Source organism: Bos taurus, chromosome 19, assembly GCF_002263795.3.
Source record: "Bos taurus isolate L1 Dominette 01449 registration number 42190680 breed Hereford chromosome 19, ARS-UCD2.0, whole genome shotgun sequence".
Lineage (NCBI taxonomy): Eukaryota > Metazoa > Chordata > Mammalia > Artiodactyla > Bovidae > Bos > Bos taurus.
This window is the reverse complement of record NC_037346.1, coordinates 35,372,377-35,383,760: the sequence shown is the minus strand read 5'-3', so window position 1 is coordinate 35,383,760 and position 11,384 is coordinate 35,372,377. Positions and strand designations below refer to the sequence as shown.

Below are 11,384 nucleotides of genomic sequence, written 5' to 3'. Positions count from 1 at the left end.
GGTCACAAAGAGTTGGACACGACTGAGCAACTGAACTGAACTGAACCAATCTACATGACCTTGTGTTTTGTTTCATAGATCATGAGCTTTGAACTTTAACAGACAACAGAAAAAGGAAATCCACAGAAAAGGAGCAAGTAATATCATGGACTTTAAGCAGCTAAAGATTTCTACCCTATTAAAGACCTCCTTCAGAAAAATCAAGAGATAAGACAGAAGCGGGGAGAAAAGTACTTGCAAACACATATCTAATAAAGGATTTGTCTCAAATACACAAACACCTCAAACACAAACCACCCCACTCAAAATAGGTAAAAGATATGGACAGACACCTGGCCAATGAAGATATACAGAGTATACAAAAATATGCTCAGTGTCATACACCATTAGGGAATTACAAATCAGTACAACAATGGGATATCACTGCACACCTGTGAGAACTGCTGAGCTCCCAGAAAATGACAAAACCAGTTCTTGGAGGGTGAGGAACAACAGGAAGTCTCTGCCTACTGGTGGAATGAATGTGCAGCCACTTTTTAAGATAGCTTGGCAATATCTCCCCAAAACTAAGCAAGTCTCACCTTGGGATCCAAAAAGTGTGTGCTTCCAGTATTTAGGCAACTGCTTGGAAAAACTATACCCAAACCAAGGATGGAATTATGCATAACAGCTCTACTCATAATGGCTAAAAACTGGGAGAGATCAGAAAGTTCTTCAACAGATACATGCATAAACAAACTGGGGTACAGTCAAGGTTCCCTGTCAAGGGGAACAGAATATGCCATCCCCAAACATTCTTTGGCATAAGGATTATTTTGACCTGATTAGTTTTTTGAAAACACACTGAAGAATTTCAGAAAACTGAGTAGAGTTTGCCCTTTTTGAGGGACATTTACGTCTAGTTAGGGAAATCTCCATTCCAATGGTGTCTCCCTGTCTGTACCAGGAATACAAAGATGATTAAATTGCGAGAAACTCTCATCAGTGAAGAAGTCCTGAGTCAAGCTGCATAACAACCATACCCTTGTCTACTGTGCTTTGCATGATAACCTGTCATAACTGGCCTCCCCCATTCCCCAAAGTCTTTTTTGTTTGTTTTTAGCTGAAGATGTATTTTAAGTGATGACTTGGGCCATTTCAGGGAGTTAACTCCGTTTTCCTGGTTATCGCCCATGTATGAATGATGTATGAATGTACTCAAATTCTCTTTGCTTTTCTCCTATTAATCTGTCTTTTATGACCTACAGAGTCTAAACCAAGAGCCTAGAAGGGGAGAGGGAAAATTGTTTTTCCTGCCATGGACGTGCAATGGAGCACGACTCAGCAATAGAGGGAAATGAACCATCAACCCATGGAAAGACACAGGTGAGTCTTATGTGCATATTGCTAAGTGAGAGAATCCAGCCTGAAGGTGCCACGTGGAGTATGACCCCACTACGGCATCTAGGAAAGACAAAGTTACGCAGATGCTAGCCGACCAGGGCAGGGGGTCTGAAGGATTACACGTGATACTTCGGGGCAGAGACTTGTCGCTATGCGATTGTCCAAACCCAAAGATTTGTAAAGCCCAGGGGGTCAATCATAAACTATTCAGGTTTAGTTATGTTGGATGTAGGAATGTCACAGGATGGAATACTGCGACGTAGAATCTAACTATTTTAGAAATGTATGGGAAAAACTGTCAGGGTGGGGGCAAAAGGTGCTGACCTGAGTTAACTTTAGAAATAAATGGAATCTGTAGACTAAAGGCAAAACGGACTGTACATAAACAGGGGGCTTTATTTGGGGGGTTCTTTCCAGGGTATAGTAGCTAACAATGCTGAAACTTCTGCACGTGTAATCTGGAAAGGAGCAATACACAGATAAAGGGCAGATGGTGGGAGCCAGGCTCCTCAGTGTGGGAGTCCAAGTTACAATAAACAATAGGAGAGCTTCTACTCTCGTAATCCTGGATCTGTGTTTCCTGGGAGGGTGGTGTAGGGGACGGACTGGCTGGGAAAACACACAGATCTTTACCCTGGGAAGGCCCTGCAGGTGTAGGAACATCACACCCCATGTTTCCACCTATCTGGACAAAAAACAATCAGACCTCCAAAATCAAACAAAGGCAGCTTTTAGGACCTTCTTGTCCCCAAATAAAGGAGCATGACAGCCTTGAATTACCCCTAAGGTGTCCCAGAATCCAGGCCCTGGGGAGTGGAGCCTGGATGGAGGTGCCTGGGCCTCTGACCAACAGCTGGTTGGAAGAAAGGAGACCAGTCCTGAAGACAGGTTTTCCGCGAAGTCTGTGAACCCAAGTGCCCTGATGGATTCATCCCCAGTGGGGACATGGGCGGGACCTGCAGTGGTACTGTGTTCCACCTGGGCCATTTTGATGAAGTCACGTCAGCGCCTGGTTCAGAAGTCTCCTGGTGATGCCTCAAACTCTGACACAGCAGCTTGAGCAAGAGAGTGTGCTTCAGAACCTTCCAAAATGAGGGAGAGAGGAATGAAGTTGAGAGAGCGGGTCCTGAGGAGCTTTTCCTACAAGGGCTCCTGTTGGGAGGGGCTCTGATGGAAAAGCGGAAGCTGGTGGATGACAGTCCCCACCAAGCACTGCCCTCACACGAGGGCCCCTGGAACCCAGAGGATCTCATTCCTGACTGAGGATACCCTCCTGGAAGAGAGCAGTCCTGAGGCCCACATGCATCTCCTGGTTTGGGATCAGGGTGGGGGTGGGGGACCCTTCAGCCAGTACCTGTCTCCAGGTGACACTCCAGTCATCTGACACATCAAAGGCCACTATGAGAGGACCCTCCCAGGAAGACCTCTGAGAGGTGTCTCTGAGCAGGGCAAAGTGAGCTAGAAGGAAAGGATGCTGTATCTCTTTCCTCCAAGTGTCAGGTTTTGAGGGTTCTAGCTGCTGGACCCCAGCCCTTCCCTTGCTCACTTAACTTTCTCTCCTACCAACTATCTCCTTGGCCTCCACACTGGGGTAAGGGGAAGGTCCTTAAACACATCAGTGGATCAAGGAATTCTCGTTTACTACCCAGGGGCACAGCTTCTGCCCAGGCCCTGGTCTTCCAGGTGTGCGGTAACAGGGTGGGGTCACAGGGTGGGGTGAACATCATCAGTTCTCAGCCTCTAGTAGCTCCATGCTCCTGGTCATCAAATAGTTAACTTCTTCCTCTTGGGGGGCTTTTAGCATTTGCAAAACAACTCAGGAGTGTATATCAGATACTATTGTGAGGAGAGAGGACGTGGGAGAGGGGTGTATCCCTGGAAGGTCCCAAGGGGTCCTGCTTGGATGCACTCCTGGACCCCGTGAGCCCTCCCTCTGGATGTGGATTCTGAGCCAGGGCTGGTGAGGAGCACTAGCCTAGAGCTCCTGTTTGCCTGGGCAGTGATCTTTCCTTCCTCAGATGTGGCCTGGAGTCTTGGAAAGAAATGCTGATTCTGTGAGATTGGCTTTTTCCAGTGGTTTCCTTCCCTCTGGTCCTAAAGCAGCAGACTGAGGCCCAAAGATGACTTGATGCTGACAGGGATGAGCCAGAGAGGGGAGAAGGAAGACCTGCGGCAGTCTGCTGCCTTCCATCTCAGGGGGTTAAGACCTTCTCACTCACCTTGAACTGGAATTTTAGTCATCTGTTTGTGGCAGGAGGAGGTGGATTAGCGGGGGTTAGATGGGGATCATTTCAGCACCATGGACGTGTCTGTCAGAGCCTCACACCCAGGTAGCTCTGCTGGGCGGGCTGGATCCCCTCAGAGACTGGGCTCGGAGACTGTTGGTTCTCTGTTCTAGCTTCCATGCAAGGTGCTGAGGCCATGTGCGTGCCATGGATGAAGGCCAGCCCTGGTGTTGATCACCACCGGGTACCAGCAGGACCCGTGATGTGAGCCATGTGGTGGAGTTTATAGGAGGATCTCAGCTACAGGGCCCAGGTACGGGGCTGTGAGCTGCTGCTCCATAATTGTGGCTTATTTTCCAGAAAACTTACTTGTGGGAGCAATCTTCTCTGTCAACTCAGATTTTCAAAATATCTACTTCGGTTTGCTGTCAACTAACGTAATAGGACAGAACTTGATTTGAGTCTTAATTAGCTAAAGTCAGGTCAATGTCCAAAATGCATGAATGTTGCCGAGGAGGGGGCCGCGTGAGGCCAGGCATGGGAGATCTTGTCCCCTGGTGCAGCTCTTGGAGACCCTGAGACTTGGGGGTCCCCACTGATGCTCTTGTTCCTTGGACAGTGAGAAGGACACCAGCTTGAGTCATGGCTGCCAAGTACCTGGTGCAGAGCCTGGAAACCCCTTGCCCACCAGGGGTGTGGCATGCATGTCTGCAAAATCAGTCCTTGGCTCATTGAACAATAGTGCAAGAACAGCTCCTAGACCCAAGGGAGCAGCCCTGGCACCACCTGCCCTGTCTGCAGGGCATTCTGATTTCTCAGACCTGCTGCTTACAATTTCCCAGGATCCTCCTCTGGTCACCCCTGCCGGAGTGCCTCTCCTGCACCAGCAAATGCCTCCTGCCTTCCCTTCTCTGTGCTCCAGCCATCCTGCAGCTGAATTTTCTATAACAGAGCACAGAGAACAAGGGCCTGACAAGCACACCAGTGAGACAAGCGGTGGCCTCACCATGACCATCGGGGTGGGGTGTGGCTTCTTAGAGCTTCCTGGATGCCTGGGTCAGTCACACACAGGTGTCACTGCCCCTAATTCTCATTCGACAAAATGTTTGATCTCAGTGAGGCTGCACACCTGTGCACCAGGTGACTCAGTCTCCTGAGGTTGACAACTGTGAGGGACAGACGCCATCAGGGCCCTGTGTCTGAGTCAGAGAGGGAGCCGACGCTTCCAACACTATAGGCTCCTGAGAGCAGGCGTCTCACCCACCTCCCTGGATTGGGGAGGGTGTGCTTCCAGGGGAGCAGCCCATATAACAGGCCCTTTATCTGGAAAAGAGAAGCAAAATCAAGTGAAGCAAGTTGACGCCTACCACGACGATCTCATCATCCTGAATACTACTTGGGTGTATTTATTAGAAGGTCACAGTTATTTATTAGAGCTTAAAAAATGGGACATCCAGCAGCATGACACAACAAAGGAATGTTCCGGAACCTTTGAAAACCAAGCAAAGGTGCTCACGCAGCAGTATTCACCGAAAGGAGAAGAATGCAGACACTGTGTTCTGCGCACGTAAGTCAAAGGATGTGACGGCTGTGGACCAAGTCTTGGAGGGGGGCAGGCGGCCAGGAATTCTGAGGTCAGGCAGCAGTGCCATCAAGTAGGGGCCTGGTTCCCATGGGTAGCGCCCATCTCCCCCAACCCTAGATGCGCTCCTTAAGAGCAATGAGCACAGAAAGGTTATGTTATGTAACAGACAAAAGAACTCACTCATGGGATTAATGTCTCCAAGACCAATTTGTCCTCCACCCAAAGAGCTAAGCATCTTATTAAACAGGGCCTAACCAAGGACAGAGTCAAACACAGAACCTGCCACACAATAGGTGCTCAATAAGGAAGCACTGAATTAATGCAGCTGCTCATACGTGGAGGCCAAGTAAGGGATCTGATGCATCTCACTGCCCTTTGTTGACAGGCACTGAAAATGCCTGCTATCGAGGTCTAAGGTGGTTAAGTATAGAATTCAACACATTTATTTTTAAAGGCGTTGCAAAAAGGGTCTTGATAAACATACAGCGCCTGTCACGTTCATCCTCCTGAAGATCGACTTACGTGTGTTGTAGACACTTAAGAAAGTCGCATCTACTAGATGTCAGTTTTTTGCAGGTGACAGCTAGAAATATGTCCTAGCTGTGCACATCTATTCACATGCTCTAGTATGAATACAACCACCTCTCTAGAGGCAGCAAAACATATAAAACATGAGTTGCCAATTTATTTTCAGAAGTTCATGATCATATGCTGAGGGCAGGAAGAAGCGGAACAAGCTTTAAACTGTGGTCCTTTATTCTTAGAGACCTCGGTCCCCCATCCACAAGGGACATGCTTGGTTGAAATAATGGCTAATGTGTGTAAAAGTGAGAGAGGAAATTTGACCTGCCCAGGAATGTCCAGACTAGGTGTTTTCCAGCAGCTGAAGCAGGTGTGCGTGTGGGAGCACAGTAGGGGTGGGTTCTCCAGCTCAGAGGAGCCAGGCTCAGGGCAGAAGGGATGGAGGTGGGGCTGCTTTCCCAGTGGTCTGCAGTGGATCCTGGTGCCCCCAAGACTTCAATGAGACCCTAGCCACCCACGTGGAGCAAACCCCTCAGGAAGACTCTTCAGATAGGCTCTCAAGACAGCACCAGCCCTTGTCAGCACTCTCCAGGGCCCTTTGAGGAGCTGTAGCTGAAGGGGCTGGTGGTGCCTCCCCGCCCCTCCCCACATGGGTCCTGCATCTCATCCCCACAGCCTCTGCTTTCTCTGTGGGACAATCTTCCTCATGCCCACAGGTATCCTCCAAGACAATGATGCTGGAAAGTCTGGTGCTCAGACCCAGGAGAAATCAGCAGAGAGGTTTCATGGAGGCATCACTGCTGATCTCCCCAGATGGAAAATGCTCCCCTGGGAGAAAAGGGAATTCCTGTGCACTGTTCATAGTAGTGTAAATTGCTGCAGCCAACAGGAGAAAGCTACCTTCAAAAATTAAAATAGACCTACCATATGACCCAGCAATCCCACTTCTGGGTGTATATCTGAGGGAAATGGAATCAGTATCTCAAAGACATATCTATGTCCCTTGTGCATTGCCATGTTACCTGCAAAAGTCAAGATAAGGAATCAACCTAAGTGTCCACTGATGGATGAATAGATAAAGAAAATACAAGATGTGTGGTGTGTGCATGTATGTGCTACAGCCCGCCAGGCTCTTCTGTCCAAGGGGATTCTTCCTGCAAGAATGCTGGAGTGAGTTGGCATGCCGGTCTCCAGGGGATCTTCCCAACCCAGGGACCAAACTCAGGTCTCCCTCATTGCAGGTGAATTCTTTACCATCTGAGCCACCAGGGAAGGTCCTATATGTATGTATGTATAACGAAATATTCCGCTATCTGGGAGGAAGATTCTCCTCTACCCTTCTAGATTCTTCTGGTTGGTATGAGAATTAAATTGACATGAGGCAGATTAACAGGAGAGCATCAGAGTTTAATAACATGTATACATGGGAGAGACCTGGGGAAACTGAATAACTCACCAATGCCAAAACCCTCAGCTTAAATATTAATACCATCTTCAGCTAAAGACAAAAGAGGGTGTCAGGTAGGGATTTGGGACTTCAGTGGGAATGCAGACAATTCACGTGGAGATGAGAAAGCAAATTTTGGTGAATCAGTGTCTCCTGAGCCCTGCAGAGGCAGCGGGATGAGAGTGGACTCTGGTCTCCAGGCTCTGCTGACTCTCCCCACTGCACAAAACCCACAAAACCCAGATTTCTCCAAGGACAGCTCTCTTCCAGGAACGGTCTCTATATCTAAATTCTATAGGCAGCTAAGAGGGAGGTAAAAATAACAAAACAAAACACTTCCTGAGTCTTCTGTTTTTTTTTTTAAAATAATCAGCCCAAATGAATCCTCATGCCAGAGAGATATGTCTTCTGGTAACAGATTTTGCCCCCTGCACGGTCAAGGACTCAGGCCCCTGCTGGCTGGGCTCTTCACAGACTTACACTTCTATCCCTGGCAGCTCCATTCCCAGGTGCTTTTATCTGATGCTTGGACAGGGGTCTTCCCCAGGTGCCTTCAAGGAGGAAGGGGGAAACCTCGAAGGTGCTTTCCCCCCATTGACTTGGTACCCAGTATTTTTCCACTCCAAGCTCACCCCTTCACACCCACCTTGGGTCCCTAGAACCACCAGAGCCTTTTGCTGGGCCTACCCCGCTGTGAGATGACCCGCCATATGCTCTGCCCCACCTAGCCTCAACAGGTACACGTTTCCCCTGGGGGACAATGGAACAGCTGGAGATGCTTGCATCATTCAATCCAGGAAGTGATTAAAGCTTTCACGCCTCCATTCGGGGCCTGTGGCTCTACTCACCTACTCACACCTCTCAGCTCAGCTCCTGACAGATCGGACCTGCCCTTGTGCCCGTAACCAGAGAAGGCTGTCAGTTCGTAAGGGCTTGTGTGATTAGATTAGGCCCACCGGGATCTTATCCTGCCAAAGGGTATTGATCAGTAACTTTAATTCCATCTGCCAAGCCCCTTTGCTCAGGAAAATGACATAATCACAGGAGTGGCAGCGGGGCAGACACCCTGGGAGGCAGCTGCCCACTGAGGTTGCTGTGCTTTGTCTGCTGGGCCTTCGGCAGCTCCTTATCCTATGTCCCAGCTCTCACACCACCTGGGAACATGCTTGCTCACAGCGTGATCGTGATGACCTGAACAAACAAGTAAATGCTGTGAGCGGTGTTGGATTGATGGGCTCAGCCAGCAGCCATGCTGCAGGGGCTATCCAGCTGGGTGAGCCCAGTCCAGCCGTGCCCCACGAAAGCCCCAGGCTCCTGCCAAGTGTCAGATGACCTAGGGCTCCGCTCCTCTACTGAACTGAATGGTTGGTACCTGAGACTCTTAGTGGGATGACATAGTTTGTGGGCCATCATTTTACACAAAGATTCCAGATGCTTCTCTGTACAGACTGACACTTCCATACCCCATATGTCCTGCCTATCTGTCCTGGTCAGTCTGCATGAACTGACCTCAGGTTGTACATCGGAGACGCCAGTTTGACAACTGTCCTGTCATGACCGTTTGTATCTGGACCACGTGTAGGTGATCATGCCAGTGAGCATCTTCCTACTCAGGTGAGCATCTTTCTCTAAAGTAGGGGTGGCATGAAGGAAAATTTACTGGTCAAATCCATACCCATCGTAACATTTCTATGTTCTGCCCAGTAGCTCCGTGTATATATTTACCCATGGTTTGACCACCCTGAATGTTACCAATCTTCTCAGTTGTTACCCACCAGACGGCTAACAAGAACAGCAAATAGATTTAGTTTGCCTTTTCCAGGTTAGTAATCGTGTTGTCATTGTCCAGGTGGGGGAAAAAAACAAAACCATACCGATCAGTCTAACAGAGACCCGGGCAGCACGTAGAAAGCAGGAGACACACGCAGGGGGCACGCGAGACAAGAGAGGACACGTACGGGAAGCTGACACTGCCAGCAAGGCCTCACGAGCAAAGCACAGGGCTGAATTAGTACAATATAACAACTTTGGAAAGAAAACTGCTTGGCAATATCTATACAGCTGAGCATACACACACACCCCGTATGACACAGCCTGACAGGGATTATGGCTTATGTCCATAAGAAGATGTGCCAGTAGGAAAAAGCTAAAAGAATCAGAGAATTAGAAAGTTCACATCAGTAGTCGAACAGATACGTATATTTTGATATAGTCAAACAATAGTAGGACCTAGCAATGATGACAGGAATGGCTGTTATATGAAATAATGATATAATATGGCTGAATTTCACAGACTTAATATGGACTGGAAAGGCTAGATGTGAAAAAGTACCTAATGTGTGTTTGCACCGATTGGAGGTCCAGGAACCGCAAAGTCCAGCAGAGACTCCAAGTGTGGTAGGTCCACAGGGTGAGGCTCACCAAGAGAGCACAGAGGGCCTTCCTCTCCTTGGAGACCGGATGTCTGCAGGCTGTCCTAGCTGGAGTCCTCCTGCCATCTCCTAACTCACGGCACCCGTCAAGACTCCAGCAGACTACTGCCTCTAAGGGAATGTTGGTGGGAAAACTTGGGTCTCGTAATTTCCATGTTCAAAGAGGAACATGCTTGATCTTATTTATGTGGACCAGCCTATTCCTACTTGTCCCAAAATCATAAAAAGTTAAGGATGCATCTGTAATTGGAAACCACATTTGAGATGATGGGCATTGAGGGTTGCTTGTAAATACTGATGAATACACGACTAATTGTTGTCAGCAGTTGGATGAAGAGACCACATTGCTGGGACAATGTCAATTGGTGTAAAGAGCTTAGACACACTTTGATTACTTACCTTCCAGAAGTCATTCTTTCTGAACAACAAACAACATATTTCTGCGGATGCAGAATTTAGTAAATTATGCAATATAAAGGAAAATGAATAAGCTTAAAATTGTTAATTGCACTAAGATATTCATTTTGGATTGTTGTTTATTCTATCCAATATAATCATCCTGGACCTCCCATAAAATTGATTTTGAGTGGATTTTTGTTGATTTTCCACCCCACTTCGAAGAACAGCTGTGTCCTCTAATACCTCATTGCTGAGAAAGAGCAGAAAGTCTGAATGCTATAGATACTGAAGACTCAGCACATTAAGGGTGGATGAGTGTGTGCAGCTCTTGGAGTTAACCAAATGCTCAAGAAGCAACGACACAAGCAAACCTTGAGTTTACTTGTCCACAGACCGAGCAACCCGATCTAGTGACTGATGACTTCCTGCCCTCTGCTGGCTCCAATTGGAATCCCTCATTTAGGTATATTCCAGGAAAAAGACTTCAGGGTAGAATTTTTATGGATTTTTCCTCAAACAGAAACAAGCAAAAACAAAATAAAAATATGACCATTCTTAATGTATGCTGCTGCTGCTGCTGCTAAGTCGCTTCAGTCGTGTCCGACTGTGGGACCCCATAGACGGCAGCCCACCAGGCTCCGCCGTCCCTGGGATTCTCCAGGCAAGAACACTGGAGTGAGTTGCCATTTCTTTCTCCAATGCGTGAAAGTGAAGTTGCTCAGTCGTGTCCGACTCTTCGCAACCCCATTGACTGCAGCCTACCAGGCTCCTCCATCCATGGGATTTTCCAGGCAAGAGTACTGGAGTAGGGTGCCATTGCCTTCTCCGTTCTTAACGTATATCCTTAGTCAAATAATCAAAGAGCGAGAAGCATTCTGATCCCATATGAGATGTCAGATCTACATTGTTTTGCCCTTCACATCACTTGAAGTCATATGAATCCAAGGCTCATGATTGACAGGAGCTCATAATGGCATCTTAGGTGGCCATGACCTCCTCATGCCAATGTGCCCCACACAGAGGAACTCTATTCAAAGTCAGAGAAAAAGACAGAAACAATGCTGTCTGCCTCTGTTCCACTGGCTCTGCCCCTCTCTCTGAACATACATCTGTGTGTGTGTGTGTGTGTGTGTGTGTGTGACTATACCTACATCTGTGTGTGGGTGACTGTACCTACATCTGTGTGTGTGACTGTACCTACAACTGTGTGTGGCTGTACCTACATCTGTGTGTGGGCAGCTGTACCTACATCTGTGTGTGGGCAGCTGTACCTATATCCGTGTGTGTGTTAGAGACTGTACCTACATATATGTGTGTGGCTGTACCTACATATGTGTGTGTCGTTGTATGTACAGATGTGTGTTTGTATGCCTGCCTGTCTGGGTGTCTGC

General features: G+C 48.1%; 1 long non-coding RNA gene across 1 annotated transcript; it reads left to right on the top strand.

The window, feature by feature from the left end:
• The first annotated feature begins 5,117 nt into the window (after nucleotides 1-5,117).
• LOC132343055 (uncharacterized) lies at nucleotides 5,118-10,556 on the top strand. Its single transcript, XR_009491721.1, has 2 exons — nucleotides 5,118-5,175; nucleotides 8,657-10,556. It is a non-coding gene; the product is annotated as an uncharacterized lncRNA (long non-coding RNA).
• The last annotated feature ends 828 nt before the right edge of the window (nucleotides 10,557-11,384 follow it).